The sequence below is a fragment of the Triticum dicoccoides genome, chromosome 4A (assembly GCF_002162155.2).
Source record: "Triticum dicoccoides isolate Atlit2015 ecotype Zavitan chromosome 4A, WEW_v2.0, whole genome shotgun sequence".
Taxonomy (NCBI): domain Eukaryota; kingdom Viridiplantae; phylum Streptophyta; class Magnoliopsida; order Poales; family Poaceae; genus Triticum; species Triticum dicoccoides.
Window position 1 is genome coordinate 544,416,040 of NC_041386.1, and position 20,715 is coordinate 544,436,754.

The following is a 20,715-nucleotide window of genomic DNA, read 5'->3' on the forward strand; positions in this document are numbered from 1 at the left end:
AGATCTTGGGCTCGCCCGTCTTCTCATAGCTGATGTCGAACGCGAGGAGCTGCCCGCTGTTGGTGATCGCGTAGAGCCTCCCCTCGTAGTAGACCATGTCCTCATACCACCGTCACTCGTCGTCCGCGCCGAGAGACCAGGAGAAGAACTTGAGCGTGCAGAGCGCGACCTTGGCGAAGTGCTCGCGGCCGATGATCGCGGCGATCAGGCCGTCCGGGCACACCAGCAGCTTATGCACGGACATGTCCGGACCCATCGTCTCGTCGAGGATGTAGGCCAGACTGGGGAGAGCCGTCGTCCTTCCGGTGAAAGGGCTCGTCAAGCGGTAGCAGAAGTAGTCTTTGTCGGCAAACAGAAGCCGATCGCCACACGCACCGCAGTAATGCGCATGCGCAACCTTTGGCTGGCGGTGCGGGCTTGGCGTCCGGGAAGCTGAACATGATCCCGTTCACGAGGGCGAGGTACGCCACCAGCCTGTTGCCATGCCATAGCTGCCGCCGCCGCACGGCGGCGCGCCACTGGCGGCAGATGGCGCCGACGCGGAGACGGTCCTTGCCCGTAGGGAGGCGACCGACGACTTTGTGCATGATGTCGATTGGGAGCGCGGACCAGTTTGGTACACGTGCTGCTGCTGGCGCGGGCGCCATGGCCTGTGAGCCCTTGGGCCAGGGCGGCGACAAAGACGACGATGCCATGCAATACGTACGCCGGCGGCGTCCCTCCCTCTAACATGTTGTTGCTGTTGATGATGAATCCGTGCCAACATCAAGGCCAACATATATTGGCCGCGTAACACGCACCCGGCAAAAATTGCGCCCGAGGCAAAGGCTGGAATCCGGATTGCCTGTGGTGGTGTCCAAGCCGTACACGAATACGAGAAACTCACGATCCTGAAGAAACCGAGTCCAAGCCATACGAATAAGAGTTTGCAGTGTGTTGATGGCCAGTACTTCGTTCTACAAGAACCTATTTGCAGCTGAGGGCACGTCGGGGATGTCCAATGTATCGAAACTACCTCACATACCATCAATTTCTCATACGACTTGTACGACAAGAGATAGGCCCGTTTCCTAAGGTCTAGGCCCACCACACCAATTGAGCCTTATCGTACAAAGATCGTATCGAATTTGATCGTACGTATAGCAGCTCTCCCAATGTATTGAGCACAGTACCAACTAGGATGACGCCTGAAATGAACATGAATTTGACAGCAACATATACCGCCGAGGAGATTAAGACGACCTTCTTCCAAATGTACCCAACGAAAGCCCCAACCCCGATAGCCAGCCTGCCCACTTCTTCCAACGGCACTGGGAGTTGTGCGTTAATGAAGTCACGGGTGGTTTTGTGCATTCTCCGAGGAGAGGAGAGCGCTGAGGTAATTAATGAGACAATTCTTGTCCTCATCCCAAGGTAAAAGACCCAACCAAGTTGACTCAATTCAGGCCTATAAGTCTCTGTAACTTGCTTTACAAGATTGCTTCGAAGGTTCTATCTAATAGATTGAAATAAAATCCTACCCGAAATCATTTCCGAAGAGCAACCCACATTTGTTCCAGGCAGGCTGATCATTGATAACATAATCTCTGCTTATTAATGCATACACTTCATGAAGAGGAACAAAGCACAAAAAATAGATTTTACGTCGTGAAGCCGGATATGATGAAAGCTTATGACAGAGTTGAATGAGAGTACCTGGAAGCTATTATGCTCAAGATGGGGTTTGCCCCCGCCTATGTGGCCTTAATTATGCGAATGGTAAGCTCAGTCAAATTTTTTGTCCAGTAAGCTTGAAGAATTTGCACCATCTCGAGGGATCCGACCGTGGGGGGGGGGGCTATTCTCATATCTATTTTTGCTTCCGGCGGAGGGCCTTTCGTGCCTCCTAAAAATAACAAATGAATCATTGCACCTCAGTGGTATTCAAGTTGCTCCGGTAGTCCCGCCAGTAAGCCACTTGCTCTTTGCGAATGATAGTCTGCTGTTTTGTGAAAGCTAGTGTTGATGGAGTTAATGAGTTGTCCTCCCTATTGGAATCTTATTGCAATGCTTCTGGGCGAAGAATTAACCAATCATCAGTCTTCTCTACCAAGGGATCCCCAAATAACCTGACAACAGATGTAAAAGAATGCTCTCAATACCAAAAATGAATATTTATCTAAGAGATACCTGGGGATGCCTTTTGGTGTGGGAAATAGTAAAACTGGTGATTTCAAGTTCCTCAAAGACCGAGTCCGGAACAAAGTGAAAGGGTGGATGGAAAAGATCTTGTTAGTTGGAGGGAAAGAAGTTCTGATTAAGTCTGCGGCTCAGGCTGTCCCTGTGTATTCTATGTCATGCTTTAAACTACCTCGCGACCTATGCGAGCATCTGAATTCATTGATACGAAAATTTTGGTGGGGGACTAAAGAGGGCAAAAGAAAACCAAGTTGGGTTTCATGGAGTATGATGACTAGACCAAAGCAATGTGGTGGACTTGGCTTTAGGGATATTGAGTTGTTTAATCTCTCACTTTTAGCCAGACAAGCATGGTGAATCCTTATGGAGCCAAACTCTCTAAGTGCTCGGATTCTCAAAGCTAAGTATTTTCCTGCATCCGAATTTTTGCATGCTGAATTGGGTTCACCTCCTTCCCCGGTCCGGAGGTCGATCCTAGACAGTCTACCTCAGTGTAAGGATTAATTTGACGCATTGGTGATGGTCTAACGACCAACATCTGGCAGCATAATTGGCTACCACATCCTCACAACATGCGGTCGGTCTTGTGCAGAGTTCCAAACTCACCGTAGGTTGTTAAAGAGCTAATTTTAGCTGACACAAGCTGGAACCATGTGGCAATTCAGGAGAACGTTTTGCCCACGGATGTTGAAACGATCTTCTCAATACTTTATGCACCAAACACATAGAGGATTTCTGTTCTTGGACACATGAAAAAGATGAAGGAAATATGCCCTAGAGGCAATAATAAAGTTGTTATTTATATTTCCTTACATCATGATAAATGTTAATTATTCATGCTAGAATTGTATTAACCGGAAACTTAGTACATGTGTGAATACATAGACAAACAGTGTGTCCCTAGTTTGCCTCTACTTGACTAGCTCGTTGAATCAATGATGGTTATGTTTCCTAACCACAGACATGAGTTGTCATTTGATTAACGGGATCACATCATTAGAGAATGATGTGATTGACTTGAATCATCCGTTAGCTTAGCACGATGATCGTTTAGTTTGTTGCTATTGCTTTCTCCATAACTATACATGTTCATATGACAATGAGATCATGCAACTCCTGAATACCAGAGGAACACTTTGTGTGCTACCAAACGTCACAATGTAACTGGGTGATTATAAAGGAGCTCTACAGGTGTCTCCGATGGTGTTTGTTGAGTTGGCAAGGATCAAGATTAGGATTTGTCACTCCGATTGTCGGAGAGGTATCTCTGGGCCCTCTCAGTAATGTACATCACTATAAGCCTTGCAAGCAATGTAGCTAATGAGTTAGTTACGGGATGTAACATTACGGAACGAGTAAAGAGACTTGCCGGTAACGAGATTGAACTAGGTATTGAGATACCGATGATCGAATCTCAGACAAGTAACATACCGGTGACAAAGGGAACAACGTATATCGTTATGCGGTTTAACCGATAAAGATCTTCGTAAAATATGTACGAACCAATATGAACATACAGGTTCCGCTATTGGTTATTGACCGAAGACATGTCTTGGTCATGTCTACATAGTTCTCGAACCCGTAGGGTCCGCACGCTTAACGCTCGGTGACGATCGGTATTACGAGTTTATGTGTTTTGATGTACCGAAGGTAGTTCGGAGTCCCGGATTTGAATACGGACATGACAATGAGTCTCGAAATGGTCGAGACGTAAAGATCGATATATTGGGAGCCTATGTTTGGACATCGGAATGATTCCGGGTGAAATCGGGAGTATATCGGAGCACCGGGAGGTTACCGGAACCCCCCGGGAGGTATATGGGCCTTATTGGGCCTTAGTGGAAGAGAGGGAAAAGAAGCAAAGGAGGGGGCACCCCCTCAAGCCCAATCTGAATTGGGAGGGGGGCGCCCCCCTTTCCTTCCTTCTTCCTCCTCCTTCCTTCTCTCCTAGAACTAACAAAGGGAAGGGGGAATCGTACTCCCGGTGGGAGTAGGACTCCCTTGGGGCGCGCATAGAGAGGTCTGCCCCTCCCCCTCCTCCACTCCTTTATATACGGGGGAGGGGGCACCCCATGGACACACACGTTGATCATTGATCTTTAGCCGTGTGCGGTGCCCCCTTCCACCATAATCCACCTCGGTAATATCGTAGCGGTGCTTAGGCGAAGCCCTGTTCCGGTAGAAACATCATCATTGTCATCACGCCATCGTGCTGACGAAGCTCTCCCTCGAAGCTCTACTGGATCGTGAGTTCATGGGACGTCACCGAGCCGAATGTGTGCAGATCGCGGAGGTGTCGTATCTTCGGTACTAGATCGGTCGACCGTAAAGACGTATGACTACATCAACTGTGTTGTCATAACACTTCCGCCTACGGTCTACTAGGGTACGTAGACGATACTCTCCCCTCTCGGTGCTATGCATCACCATGATCTTGCGTATGCATAGGAATTTTTTGAAATTACTGTGTTCCCCTATAGTGGTATCAGAGCCAGGTTTATACGTAGATGTTATATGCACGAGTAGAACACAAAGGAGTTGTGGGCGTGAGTATATACATATTGCTTGCCGTCACTAGTTGATTATTGATTCAGCGGCATTGTTGGATGAAGCGGCCCAAATCGACATTACGCATACGCTTACGCGAGACTGGTTCTACCGACGTGCTTCGCACACAGGTGGCTAGTGGGTGTCTGTTTCTCCAGCTTTAGTTGAATCGGATTCAATGAACAGGGTTCTTTCTGAAGATCAAAAAGCAATCACTATACCACGTTGTGGTTTTTGCGTAGGTAAGAACGGTTCTTGCTCAGCCTGTAGCAGCCACGTAAAACTTGCAACAACAAAGTAGAGGACGTCTAACTTGTTTTTGCAGGGCATGTTGTGATATGATATGGTCAAGACATGATGCTAAATTTTATTGTATGAGATGATCATGTTTTGTAACACAGTTATCGGCAACTGGTAGGAGCCATATGGTTGTCGCTTTATTGTATGAAATGCAATCGCCATGTAATTGCTTTACTTTATCACTAAGCGACAGCGATAGTCGTAGAAGCAATAGTTGGCGAGACGACAACGATGCTTCGATGGAGATCAAGGTGTCAAGCCGGTGACGATGGTGATCATGACGGTGCTTTGGAGATGGAGATCAAAGGCACAAGATGATGATGGCCATATCATATCACTTATATTGATTGCATGTGATGTTTATCCTTAATGCATCTTATTTTTCTTAGTACGGCGGTAGCATTATAAGATGATCTCTCACTAAATTTCAAGGTACAAGTGTTCTCCCTGAGTATGCACCGTTGCTACAGTTCATCGTGCCGAGACACCACGTGATGATCGGGTGTGATAAGCTCTACGTTCACATACAACGAGTGCAAGCCAGTTTTGCACAAGCAGAATACTCGGGTTAAACCTGACGAGCCTAGCATATGCAGATATGGCCTCGAAACACTGGAGACCGAAAGGTCGAGCGTGAATCGTATAGTAGATATGATCAACATAGTTATGTTCACCATTAAAAACTACTCCATCTCACGTGATGATCGGACATGGTTTAGTTGATATGGATCACGTGATCACTTAGATGATTAGAGAGATGTCTATCTAAGTGGAAGTTCTTAAGTAATTTGATTAATTGAACTTTAATTTATCATGAACTTAGTACCTGATAGTATTTTGCATGTCTATGTTGTTGTAGATAGATGGCCCGTGTTGTTGTTCCGTTGAATTTTAATGTGTTCCTAGAGAAAGCTAAGTTGAAAGATGATGGTAGAAACTACACGGACTGGGTCCGTAACTTGAGGATTATCCTCATTGTTGCACAGAAGAATTACACCCTGAAAGCACCGCTAGGTGATAAACACGCTGCAGAAGCAACGCCAAATGTTATGAACACCTGGCAGAGCAAAGCTGATGACTGATACGTCTCCAACGTATCTATAATTTTTGATTGCTCCATGCTATATTATCTACTGTTTTGGACATTATTGGACTTTATTATCCAATTTTATATTATTTTTGGGACCAACCAATTAACCGAAGGCCCAGCCCAGAATTGTTGTTTTTTGCCTGTTTTAGGGTTTCGAAGAAAAGGATTATCAAACGGATTCCAAACGGAATGAAACCTTCGGGAACGTGATTTTCTCAACGAATAAGACCCGGGAGACTTGGACCCTACGTCAAGAAACAAGAGAGGAGGCCACGAGGTAGGGGGGCGCGCCTACCCCCACCAGGCGCGCCCTCCACCCTCGTGGGCCCCTTGTTGCTCCATCGACGTACTCCTTCCTCCTATATATATATCCACGTACCCCCAAACGATCAGAAACAGAGCCAAAACCCTAATTCCACCGCACTCTTAACGTTCGGTGATGATCGGTATTATGAGTTTATGTGTTTTTGATGTATCGAAGATAGTTCGGGGTCCCAGATATGATCACGGACATGACTAGGAGTCTCGAAATGGTCGAGACATAAAGATCAATATATTGGATGACTATGTTTGGACTTCGAAAGGGTTTTGGACAAGTTCGGACAAATACCGGAGTGCCGGGGGATTACCAGAACCCCCCGGGGAGTGTAATGGGCTTGTTGGGCCTTAGTGGAGAAGAGGATGGGCGGCCAGGGCAGGCCACGTGCCCCCTCTCCCTCTAGTACGAATTGGACAAGGAGGGGCGCCCCCCTTTCCTCCCCCCTCTTTATCTCAGATGTAAGAAAACATAACTCATTACAATGTCTTCCTTGTCCAGTGTCAACTCTTTAGCATGTCATATTTTAATGAGTGCTCACAATCATAAAAGATGTCCAAGATAGTATATTTATATGTGAAGACCTCTCTTTCTTTATTACTTCCTATTAATTGCAACGATGACCAAAACTATGTTTATCAACCCTCAATAACTTTTATTCATCATACTCTTTCTATCTGAGCTCATTACTCTCCATAAGGGTCACATGATCTCTTTGTTTCTTTTTATTTCTTTCTCTTTTCTTTTATTCACTTAGGATCATGGCAAAATAATCAAGCCCTTGACTCAACACTAATCTTTATTATATAGCTCACTGACTCGATTACATAGAAGGATAATAAAGCAAAACTCACAACTAGATCATACTAAGAACTTTTATTCTACTAGATAAAGATATTACCAAAAGGATCGAACTAAGAAAAACGGTAAAGATAAAAGTGATGGTGATACGATATCGGGGCACTCCCCCAAGCTTGGCAGTTGCCAAGTGGAGTGCCCATACCATATACTCAATTCTTCTTTGTTGGTGAAGAAGGTGGAATAGTTGCCAAGTGGAGTGCCCATACCAGATCCCGAGTTGCTAAACGGTGGATCTTTGTGCTTATGGATGTTCTCCGTGCTGCAGAATTCATACATGTAGTAACCACCCTCCGGGCTATTTCATACTCCCGACAGCAAGCCTTGCATGAGCATATATTCCAAAGTCCACTAGCAAATCACCATTTTATTATGAAATACATCCAAGAACTTGATGACTGTAATCCAAAGAAGTTGCAGCGAGGCTATCACGAAATACATCCAAAAACATTTTATCATGAAATACATTCAAGAACTGGATGACTCCGGAGGGTATGGCAAAAATAAGTAACATTAGAGTAAAAAGAAATGAAAATGACAAAAAGAAAAAAAAGTTTATCGCACCATGTAGAGCAAGCGAGCCACTTCAACGTCTTTTTCATTACTGACAAGGCCAAAATTTTGGTTCTGTTACAATCAAGGCCAAAATTTTGAAGCAGAAGACCCAAAAGTTTTGCTTTGGTTACAAACAAGGCCAAAATTTTGACAAGTCGTGCGAATTTTCGTTAGAAATTTCAGCAGCATAACGCGTCGGCGGAGAATCAAAATCACCGCATCCTTCGTTGCAAAATTCATTCATGCACTCCCAAGTCAAGTCGTTACACTGGACTGGATGAGAGGTCCCATATCATCATCCAACCAAATCATTTCCTCAACAAAAGCCAAACACAGCTAACAAGCTAACCCAACGCCACCACAAACTAAATAAGCTTCCACTTCTCACAGTTGGTCGTTCCATGTGTTGTCATTCTTCAGGTTGAATGAATGGTCACACCAAGACCAAGACAAACCTTCCTTGTGTTGAATATAAAAGCATGGCCATTCTTCATACCTCCCGTAGCTTCACCCTGAGATCAGAATCCTGGGTGGCGACAAAGTAGTGCTCCCAGGATTTTGATCTTATCCGTAGCCACTGCACCAACCACTTTGTACTCGTCGCAACTGAACACACAAATAAAATTCCAGAGAAAAAAGAATCAGCGCTTCTTCTCCATGCAACGATAACGTAAAACTATCATCACTGAATGTAGTATTAGTATGAATACACTCAACACATCAACAGAAGTCCATTGAACAGTTAGTGCTTCAAACTCATGTAAAACAACAGTAAAACTACCATTCATGAATGACTGAATGCAGTTGTAGTACATCATACAATCAAACCGACCAAATAGCAAGTGCTAGGCTCTACTACCTCCATCCAGAAATTGTTTGTCGCTCAAACGGATGTATCTAGTGCTATATACATCCATTTGAGCGACAAGTGATTCCGGACGGAGGGAGTATGATTTAGGAATAGACACGATCTCTATGGTGCGAATCCATGTTGAACAAGGTGAAAAACAATACAAATTCAGTTTCACAAAAGTATGAAGTCTGAACCTTTGATACATCATGGCATGTGATCGATATATCTTCAGGAAAGGGGCAAGTGAAACAAAGGCGGGGAGCTAGGGAAACTAGGAACATACCAGCCAAGGCCGCAAAGCAACGCCGCGTTAAGGCGTCGTAGTAGAGGCGACGTGCACCAAACCAAGCCTTCAACCTTGCACGCATGGCGCCCAACAACCATCGCCGGAGACCACGAGGGCGGCCACCAAGTCGCACCGACGAGATTCGTAGGTCTACATGCACGCCAAGGGTGAACGCCAGGACCAACCTGTTCAATAAGATTAGTTGCTATAAAACATGAGCATCATGTTGACTCCGGGAGCAAACCGAAAGACAACCAATAGTAGGGAAAATATTATCATCGCTAAAAGCATGACAATTCACATCACAGAATCAACCATGGCTCCATGGTCGGCATGAAGAGGGGCCATAGCTCAAAAGATATGTCACAGAGATAAGAAAGCCAGGAAATTACCAGAATGATTGTAGCCGAGGCTGTACGGCAAACATGACTTTGACTATGTGGATAGTATCTAATTTAGAAATGACAAAAGGCACTGGCTTGGCAAGTAACCAATAGGACACCATCTTGGGCACCATGAATGATTCCACACGAGACATCAGGTAAAACATAATTCCACATAGAGAGCCGATGTCCTTGCTACAAGGGCATCATTTCAGCAGAACAAGCCATATGTGTGGAGATAAAATGCGACCTTCTTTCAGTTAGAATGTGAGAAAAATTGGCGTTTGGAGATACATATATGAAACAAGAGAAAACTTGACTAATCCTTGGTCCTAATTGTTATGAAGTGAGCCTATATTCCATCGGGCCAACAGGCCAGCACATATACATTAAGGGAAATAAGCAAAGAAGCCCCTATACAATATGATAACTACACACACAGCACAACCCTGTTCTAACACCCCCCCTCAAACTCAAGGGGGATCTTGGACACCGAGTTTGGACAGGAAAAAGCTGTGTTGGGACCGTGTCTGAGCTTTCGTCAGAAAATCAGCAAGCTGAAGCTCCAAGGGCACATACTGAGGGGCCACAATTCTGTCTTGCACCTGAGAACGAGTGTAGGAGGCATCAACACCGATGTGCTTGGTGAGCTCATGCTTAACAGGATCACAGGCAATGCTAAGTGCCCCAGTGCTGTCGGAGAGCAGAGGGGTCGGTGTAGCAGTGGAAACACCAAAATCCTGAAGAAGCCATCGTAGCCAAGTAATTTCTGCAGTCACGGACGCCATAGCTCGCAGCTCAGCCTCAGCACTGGAGCGAGATACAGCATTCTGCTTCTTGGTCTTCCAGGCAATCAGGGAGGAGCCAAGAAAAACACAATAGGCAGAGAGAGAGCGGCGATCAGTGGGATCGCTGGCCCAGGTAGCATCACAGTAGGCCTGAAGCTGAAGAGAGCTGGAGCGAGGGAAGAATAAGCGACGAGTCACGGTACCACGAAGGTAACGAAGAACACGAAGAAGGTGACTGTAGTGAAGTTGAGTGGGAGCAAAGACAAACTGACTTAGAATGTGCACAGCATAAGAAATGTCAGGACGAGTGATGCCTAGATAGACAAGGCTCCCAACAAGATGGCGGTAGCGTGTGGGATCTGCAAGGGGTTCACCCTCACCAGGACGAAGATGGAGACCAAACTCCATAGGAGTGTCAACCGTGCGCTGATCAGTGAGGCAGGCACGAGTGAGAAGATCTTGGATGTACTTCTCTTGAGAGAGATAAATACCCTCAGGGGAAGAAATGATCTCAAGTCCAAGAAAGTAGCGAAGAGAACCCAAATCAGTCATCAAGAATTGCTCATGTAGACGTTTCTTCACAAAATCAATGAATTGGTGGTCAGCCCCTGTGATAATCATGTCATCAACATAGAGTAGTAAAAGGGTGCGACCGCGAGGAGAAGTGTGAATAAACAGAGCAGGATCATGAACACTAGCAGAGAACCCGATCCTTGTGATGACGGCGGAGAAACGCTCAAACCAGGTACGAGGAGCTTGTTTCTGCCCGTAAAGAGCGCGCCGAAGGCGACAGACAGTGCCATCAGAGACAGTATAGCCAGGAGGCGGCTGCATATAGACCACTTCCCGCAGCTCACCATTCAAGAAGGCATTCTTGACATCTAACTGAGAGATGGACCACTGCCGAACAGCAGCAACAGCCAAAAGAGTGCGAACAGTGGTCATGTGAGCAACAGGAGCAAAAGTCTCATCATAGTCACGACCATACTCCTGCTGGAAGCCACGCGCAACAAGACGAGCTTTGTAGCGCACGAGAGAACCATCTGAATGTGTCTTAACCTTGTAGACCCATTTGCAAGTGATGGGTCTAACGCCTGTAGGCAGGGGTACAAGGTCCCGAGTGCCTGTGCGCTCAAGAGCATGAATTTCCTCTGCCATAGCATGCTGCCATTCAGAATGAGCAGCAGCCTCACGATACGTAGACGGCTCAACAAGAGTGGTAGCAGCAGCAACATAGTACGCAGGAGGCTGGAGAGTGTGGCGATCACGCAGATTATACCGAGGAGCAGGAGGGGTAGGTGGTTCTGAAGGAATGGGACCCAACAGGGAAGGAGTGGAAGTGGAAGTGGGCGCATCCGAGGGAGAAGGGTGCCGAGCACGACGGGAGTAAACAAAAGGAAGCGGAGAGAGAGGGGAAGTGGAAGGTGGCGCATCAGAGGGAGAAGGGTGTTGAGCACGACGGGAGTAGATAAAAGGAAAAGGAGAGAGAGTGGATGGCTCAACCCGAGTAGGAGAGTCAGGAATAGAAACCTCATCCTGTGTAAGCTGAAGCTCATGAGCAGACACAGGTGAAAGGCTAGGAGTGGACCTACCAGGTGACGATAAAGGTGAAGAATCAGGTAGAGTCAAAAAAGAGAGAGGCTCGACTAACGACTCGGTTGTGGCAGTAGAAGAATGACGAGGGTAGAAGGAGCGAGACTCATCAGAAGTGACATCTTTGGAGATTCTCAGTCTTCGAGCAATAGGGTCCCAGCAACGGTAACCTTTGTGCTCCAAACTGTAGCCAAGGAAAACACATTCAACAGATTGAGCAGTCAATTTGGTGCGTTCATGAGGGTGGAGAAGAACAAAACAGGCACAACCAAACAGGCGTAGACCACTATAATCAGCTGGACCATCACCTAGATGATCAACTGGTATCCCTCCCTGAAGAGCAACAGAAGGCTGAATATTAATGAGATAAACAGCGGTAGAGACAGCCTCAGCCCAAAAGTGCGGGGGAACAGCAGAAGATAAAAGAAGAGCCCGAGCAGTCTCAAGGACGTGACGATGTTTGCGTTCAGCCACCCCATTTTGAGCGTGTGCACCAGGACAGGAATACTGAGGAAGGGTACCCTGTTCAGCAAGGAAACCACGAAGCGCACGAGATAAATACTCGCCAGCCGAATCAGCACGAAAAACTCGAACAGAGGAATCATACTGAGTGCGAACCATGGTAGCAAACGACTTGTAAATTTGAAGCACTTGACTACGAGATGACATAAAGTAGATCCAAGTGTGGCGAGAAAAATCATCAATGAAAATTATATAATATTTGTGACCCCCTTTCGAAACAAAGGGGGCAGGACCCCATACATCAGAGTGAACAAGTTCAAAAGGTCGTTGAGAAACAGAATTACTAGAGGGATATGGAAGTTGTATCTGCTTGCCAAGCTTACAACCCATATAAGTTAGTGAACTATCACCAGATACAGACCCTAGAACACCACTCCTAACCAAAGAAGACAAGCGAGAGCCACAAATGTGACCCAATCGATGATGCCACTGAGCGAAGGATGTGGTGGAGGTGGCAGCTGAAGCAAAAGGGGTGGTGATGTCCGACTGGCTAGAGGACGCAGCGGAAGGAAGGCGCAGCCAATCGAGCTCCCAAAGGCGCTGAGAGTCATGGCGCCGAGGACCGATCCCAACCAGAGTCCCCGTACGACGATCCTGAACACAACAAGAGTCAGAATCCAGAATAACACGACAACCCAAGTCAGTAAGTTGACCAGCAGATAGAAGTTGCATAGTCAGTTTAGGAACATGAGAAACGGCAGGGACATGAAAAGAAGACGTAGAAAGAGTCCCTCTTGCGGCAACAGAAAGAGAAGTGCCATCTGCAGTCTGAACTGTAAGAGGAGAAGGCACGGAATTGACAGCACAAAGATGATCTCTGTGTGGTGTCATGTGGAAGGAGGCCCCAGAATCAAGAATCCAGGGCAAAGATGTACCTGACGAAGAGTGCGGTGGTGGACCAGACGTCTGACCAGCAGGACCAGCAGAACCTGAGGATGGTGCAGAAGCAGTAAGGCGGCGCGGCAAGGTGAGCATCTCCTGGTGAACCTTCTCAAGGGAGCCCTCACGAGAATTAGAGGAGCCTCCCGAGTCCTTTTGAGGACGGCCACCACGGCGACCCTGTTTCCTCCTCTTGATGCACTCCGTGATCATGTGACCATCCTGCTTGCAGTAGTTGCAAAAAGCACTAGTGGAGGTTGCTGCCACCTGTATAGAAGAGGGCACACCAGGCAGCGGTGGTGGAACGCGGGCAGCCAGGACTGCTGAAGAGGATGGCAATAAGCCCGTGCTCCGTAGGCGCACCTCCTCAGATCGCACCTCAGCAAGGGCCTCCAGAGTAGAGAGCCGAGGATGGCGTGCCAATAGCTGAGCACGACTCTGCTCGAACTCCGGCCGGAGGCGAGTGAGGAAGTCGTAGAGGCGACGAACCTCCAGCTTAGCTTGTTGCCGCACACAACACTGACATCTGCGACAAACATCAGCTCCCAGAGAGTCCAATTGGCGCCACACCGCCGACATCTCCTTGTAGAAATCATCCACAGTAGCATCTCCCTGTTGTAGTTGTTGCTCTTGACGAACAACAGAGAGATACATGGCATCCCCTGTAGACTCATAGCGATGGCGAAGGTGCTCCCACATCTGATATGCAGTGGTAAGGGCCACCACATCCATGGTGAGATCAACATCCATGCTGTTCACCAAGATAGAAGAGGCTCGAGCATCATCATTTGTCCATTGCTTGTATAAGTGGAGTTGATTCTGATACTCTTCAGTGGCCTCTTCAAAAGCATCTAGCATCTCACGTTGCTTGGTTTCATCGGCATCAACAGGGAAGGCCAACTCAGCTGGAGGAGTGGGCAGCAGGGGACAAGGCAGAGCACCAGAGAGGTGCTCCCAGACCAGCTGGCCCCTCATGTGCAGCTTCATGTGCTGCACCCAGTCCCTGTAGTTCTGTCCGTTGAAGATAACAGGACATCGTGGGACTGGGACAGCACCGGTGGTGGTGGAGGGCGCCATTGCAGCAGAGCAGCAACAGCAGCTCGTTGAAGACCAGCAGCAGCAGGAGGCACAGCTTGATGGCAGCAGCAGACCAGGAGGAGAAGAGCAGCAGCAGCCGCACTTTGAAGAGCAGCAGCAGCAGCTCGTTGAAGAAGAGCAGCAGCAGCAGCAGAGAAGAGGAGCAGCAGCAGCAGCAGCTCGTTGAAGAGCAGCAGCAGCACGTTGAGGCGGCGGCGCCGGCCGGGAAGGACGGCGGCAGCAGCGGCCTGGAACGGCGGCGGCCTGGACCAGCAGGCGGCAGCAGCTACCAGGAAGAAGAGGGGAGAGGCTCGATGAAGAGAGGAGCGGCGGCCGGCGGCGGCGGCGGCGACCAGAGGCGGCGGTGGCGGCTGGGGAACCTAACCCTAGCTCTTATACCATGTTATGAAGTGAGCCTATATTCCATCGGGCCAACAGGCCAGCACATATACATGAAGGGAAATAAGCAAAGAAGCCCCTATACAATATGATAACTACACACACAGCACAACCCTGTTCTAACACTAATAAGACCTTAAATGACATGTCAATCGAGTGTTCTAGTGTTTTAGCCAATTTATTATTTTTCAAGCATCACAAGAAAGCTTGTTTCTATCCTCCAATTTTTTTGTACTGAAGTAATCCATGGATGTAAGAAGTGTTAAAGAAAAGATATTTGTGTAGCAGGAAGAGCAGGCACCCAATTTGTAGGATTAGACACGAGCCTCAAGCCTTGCAGGCAGGAGGCAAACAATGATAGACACCAATCCACTGATGCAGTTTACACAACAATACTCATCTGGATACTCATGTTCACTTGGCAGAATTCAGTTATTAAATCATCAGCACTCAATGATTATTGTAGTAACCAGATAAGTAGGTCCGGGGAACAAAGGAACTCACAAGGTCCATGTTGCAGAGCAGGAAGGAGAAGAAGCAAGCAGAGGACGACGATAGTTCAGCGCTTGGGGAACTGCTTCCAAAGCAGTGATCAATAGTCTTCTAAGGCCGTCTCTTCTGGATCTTTGAAGGTGCTGCTTCAGCAGTGATATCTTTGCTTCTTCCGGCATCCAACCAGTTGCTCCTGCGCAACAAAAAAGTAGAAAAAAAGAGCACATCAAGGATTCTTTCGGGCTGAATAAAATGTTATAAGCAAGAAATCAACTTCTTTATGTCAAGGTCAAGACATACTACTTTACACTACCTGCTTATCCCATTGCCACTTCATTTGAGGATCATACTACTAGAAATGACAAAACAAAGCATCATTCGTACCAACAAATGTATGGTCATCCTAATTCTGAATGATATATGTATGCACCTCCCACTCCTAGTCTTGGTGGTAATGGTATAATAGATTAAGATTTGGTGGGGATGAATAAGGGGGTACCTGTGTTTGAGTGCTGGGTCGTGGTTGCTCTTGATGTTGATGAAGAGAAGAGGTCCTTCTCCTTCGATGAATAGTTGTGGATGGATCAATGGATCAACTACATCAGCTCATAGAGATCGCCATCTTCTTTCATTCTTCCACGTCTTCCTCTTGGAGACGGATGGTTGGATCAACTGCATCCAGGGGCACCATATGTCTTCGACAGTTGGTGATGAGGGACCTCAAAAAGTTGTAGCAGGGGCTGCACAGTGCCATTGAGGAGCCATGCATCAGACCAGAAAATCACTGAATTACCCATATTCACTTTAACTGCAGTAAAACTTATGTATCCATCACTAAGATTCATGACTTCTATCCACCACAACAAGCCACACATGACTCTCGCAAGTGGCACAACTCCATCATAATAATAAGTCCTTATTAAGGAGACCCGGGGAACATCAACTTTAGTATACGACTTGTGTAGTTCTTGCTTATTGTAGCTGGAACACCAAAACTGTTCACAACGACACTAAATAACTGCTGAAGCATAAGGCTACTATCCCACGGTAAACAGAATGATGTTATTGCATTAGTGGATTGAGTTTGCAATAAACACACAAAGGCTGAGAAGTAGTCAAGGTCTTGGTTAACTGGAAGTTGTAGCATGCGAGAAAAGCAATATGTCAGTCACACTGAAACAAGCTCTGATTGGTTGAGAGAAAATGGATTTATTGACAGTACGACAAAAAAGATCCAAGCTTTAAGGTACTACAAAAAAGATATGTATATGGCCTTTATTCATTTCATTAACCACGGCTCAGTCGTTGTCGGCACATAGAGCATGAGGGAGAGAGCAAAGGAGAGGAACCAGTGGCTTACCTATGCTGGAACCGAAGAGGAAGCAACCACTGGAGGGGCGGAACGGGAGGCGTCGGAGTGATCGCCGGAGCAGGCAAAACTGCTTCACTGGCCAAACTTGTGCCAGACAGCACCATGCTCCTCAAAGCAGCATCAATCATGGGATGTTCACCAGGACCCATTCACCTTTGCCATCATTTCGCTATCATAGGGCGTGCCCCACCTTGGAGTTGGGTTGTTGCTTAACCACATTGCTCATCACTGCAGCAAAACACAACAGGGTGAAGTGGCTGGAATGAGTATATATAAGAGCACAACAACAATGTAGGCTACAACAGCTCTAGACACAACTTAAAGCAAGCAGCAAATAGGGAAACATGGTCCTGTGACAAAGACCAACAAAAATATAGTAGTAGTAACAAACATGAACAGGCTAATGGACATGTGAACTGTGTGACAGTGTAAGAGAAGACTATGGTTTGATTTATACCAAATTATCACCACTTACAAGAAAAGCAAAGAGGACCGAGCAAGATTTTGAGGATGCCTATTCACATGTAATCCTCGTAATCGAGGTAATTTTTGGGGATACCCAGAGCATGTATATTACAGAGAGCATCAAGTGTTTTAGAATAAAGTGTTGGTGGCAGTTACTAGTACCATTTTTGCAGCTGGGAACAGTGGCCCCTTCTTCCCCTTCCTGACTGATATCAGCACCATGGTCAAGGAGGTATGTGGGGGCCAGCAAGTTCCCACTGTCCACAGAATGCTCCACATGCATCTTCTTGCCTGGCACATAGTTAGGCTAGATGTTGCTGATCAACATAATGAGTGGCTCAATGCAGGCATCCCAATCAACTTGGCACAACTCGATGGCCATGGGCACACAGGCATGAGGGAGCAGAGGAGAGACTTGACGCCTACGGGGGAGTCGAAGAAGAATCAGCCACCGGAAGAGCAGGGCAGGAGGCGAATCTTGTGCACCTGCATGAGAAAACCAAACCGCGTAAGGGAAAATCAGACAAGTTGAACAACAGCGCATCACCTAGCATACGACCTACATGTGACACAGCTAGCTCCATGGCCTACCACTAAGATAATGTAGATCACCACCAAAGTAAACTATGCAGTTAGGTTTAAAAATGCTACCAAACAGAATTATTCACCAAAGGAAAAATGAAATAGCACAGAAAAAGAAGTACCCGTTGCCAATTTCCTAGATTCTCCTTGTTGCATGTATAACCCTGAGAAGGTTGGGGGACAAAAGCTCAGTCATTATAGAGAACCGATGGAAAGAATTTCCATTAACATTTATAATGAGTTAGTAGGACTGTACTTTGAGGTTTGGGCAGCTCCACTTCTTCCTTAGATGGGCAGAACCTTATCAGGTATCTACTTGATCACCACCAGCGATGGAATCATCAAGGTACCTACGTGAGGAAACCACGTCACAACAAAATCGGACTAGAATAACAGCGCAGTGCATAAAAACAAGATTATGTTACAGCCGGCCACAATGCTAGAAAGAGTTCAGATCCGGATACGGATAGTTCCCTGAACTTTAATGTACCACCAGGCCGCTATCAATATCTCAAACAATTCATAACACACTATTTCAGAGTAGTGGCGAGAAGCATGCTGGTCCGCATAAGGGATCCAGTTTTGCAAACATTTAACCAGATTGAGGCCAAACTCATTTCTAAGTACATATGAAACTTTTAGTTGCGATGCACATTGCTATTACTTGCATCGAAAGCATAAATATAATGATTACCTGTTAATCAACAATAAATTGTAAACCAGAGATCCTATTGTTCGTCTCTAAGCATAAAAAGTGTGGTCCATGGACTAGACACCTGTCCCAGGGTGCTTACTTGTGGCAAGAAAAACAAAACGTTGTACACATGAACGACTAACTTAAAACTAATTCTATGACTGCTTATGTCCAGCTAGATTGCTGGCGACACTCATCCCGGCTATGTCTTTTAGGAATGAAGAACAACCTACACGCTTCCTTCTATCTCCAATCAAATTGTGGCCGAACAGATCAACACTTACATAGCCATGATATATTGGCTTGAAAATCTATACAGGATCAGCTTTGATGAAGCTCTCAGTTTCTAAATTACTTAGTATAGACATGGATAATACAAAGTTCAATAGCTTGCCCGTTATAAACATAAGAATATCCTAGACATTTTGTCCTTTCTGGTCTTCCGCCAGACTACATGTGCATGACGTACCATGCACTACAACAAACAATTCAGAAATCAATCTACTAGTTCAAATAGAAGGCCATGCAGGGAAGATATTGGCTTCTGGTTTAGGTCAATTTTGGCAACAATAGACATCAAATAAATTAATTTGTCTAGTTAACAAGGACACTGCCCATTTTACATACGAAATAGTAAGCACACGTGCAAGATACCATTATCAGGTCAGTTCTCTGGTAAATACAATTTCTACCAACTGGTTGCCATGAAAGAGATCAATGTAGTTCAACCCATTTAACAGATTTATATCTAAGCAAGTTACCTTCAGAATGATGTCAGCATCAAGGCAACCATCATGGTCTTCGATTGTTTATTTGATCATAGGGACATAGGTAGACACGTTCACATAAGTCAAGCCACTATCGAAAACAATGCCCTCCTGGATGGCCGTAGAGGTGGAATTCTATGCGTCCTCGATCCGCATTTGCCGGTCCTCAAGCTCTGGCCCGGTTGTCGCTCCAACCTTGATGATGGCCACACCACCAAAAAGTATTGCAACTCTCTCAACCAACTACTCATAATCATATACGGAATTAGTTTCAAAGAGCTACTTCTTTAGCTGTGGAACCCTCGCCTGGATCTCATCTTTGCTAGCTGCATCTGCTATGAGGGTTGTTGTAGTCTGATGGATTGTGATTTGCCTTGCAGTCCTGAGTTGGTATACCTAGCGAAGGATCTTAGCCAGCACCTGAAAGTAGTTGTAGGATAAGTAAGAATGTTTAAGAAACCAGGAAACATTACAAGATAATAAAATGGGTACTCCTTATAAACATGATCCACAACTGCCTTGCTCCTGCTTTCTCTGAGTTCTTATCATGCTCATGAAAATTAAATACCAGGAAATAGATGAATGCAACCATATGATTTTGCTTCCAGGCAAGAAATTCCATACCAAAATTGATCTTCTGATGGTTCATCAAACCAAAGGGGCTGATTAGCAAATACTAATGGACCTAACAAGACCGAAAACTTAAGCATGATAAAGAGAACAGAGAACTCTAGCACTTAAGAGACCCTGGATATACTACTGGTTCACAGAACTGCAAGATGCAGAACACACAAAACAACCTGAAAATGCTCCACATCAGTATGGTCTTTGCCAATGCATACATATCACACAAAGATGTCATTCAAAGAGCATGAAGGCACAACACAGAAAACAGAACTACATTATTTACCAAACTAAAGTCAAACTTAACAAGGAAAATACTGTCCATATTATGCCAGGACTACATCATTATTAAACAGCCTGAAAAAGCTCAAGTTCCAACCAAAGGGGCCATTCTAAAACCCAGCACTACATCATTATTATGCTACGACTGTAGCACCAGAGTCCAAACCATAAGCAGACATTGCCATGGCACGATGGCCATGAACCCAGAGTAACATAGCTCGATGGATGTGCTCAGAGCAACGGGGTAGAGCCAGTGAAGGGAGAGAGAGGAGCTCACATGTGCAAGTTGCAGCGGCTGCGGTGTCATAGGAGGAGGAACCGTAGGCAACATGATCCCCATTGGCTCCGCCAGCGTTGCCCTCATCCCTCCGATATCAGTGACAGGCTGCTCATAGAGATTGCCATCTTCTTTGATTCTTCTGCTTCTTCCCTTAGAGATGGATGGATGGATGAATCAATTGCTAGAATCCATCCATGGATTGCTTATTTGGCCAACTTGACAGGGTTGCTCATTGATCACTGCAGCAAGAAGTTTTACCCAACAACACATGGTCAAGTGGATGCATACAGATAAAGTGCATGAGCACAACTTAACGGCTCAAGCAGCAAATAGGACAAGACATAAAATGGCGGCTCAGCCCTAACACCTTCATGTATTTTACAAGTTAACTAAGAGACACGGTTCGTCTACAAGGTATCTAAATATTTGAACCATGTAGTACTACTACCCTGGCCTGGAAAAAGTAAAACTTTCATGTCTTTGCACAAAATAGCTCGACGTTTCTCTAAGCGTTACACTTCTATAAATGTGTG

General features: G+C 46.1%; 1 protein-coding gene and 1 long non-coding RNA gene across 2 annotated transcripts in view; both read right to left on the minus strand.

The window, feature by feature from the left end:
• LOC119286657 overlaps positions 1–20,715 on the minus strand; it is a 30,052-nt gene that overhangs the window by 2,913 nt on the left and 6,424 nt on the right. The window lies entirely within an intron of this gene.
• LOC119286658 overlaps positions 7,868–20,715 on the minus strand; it is a 13,866-nt gene continuing 1,018 nt past the window's right edge. Inside the window, exons 3-12 of the long non-coding RNA XR_005140613.1 lie at positions 20,180–20,421; positions 18,991–19,416; positions 17,792–17,885; positions 17,658–17,699; positions 17,116–17,439; positions 16,477–16,716; positions 15,616–15,856; positions 15,129–15,309; positions 8,981–9,168; positions 7,868–8,450 (exon numbers count right to left, since the gene is read on the minus strand). This is a non-coding gene — a long non-coding RNA (uncharacterized LOC119286658). The remainder of the gene's footprint in view (positions 8,451–8,980; positions 9,169–15,128; positions 15,310–15,615; positions 15,857–16,476; positions 16,717–17,115; positions 17,440–17,657; positions 17,700–17,791; positions 17,886–18,990; positions 19,417–20,179; positions 20,422–20,715) is intronic.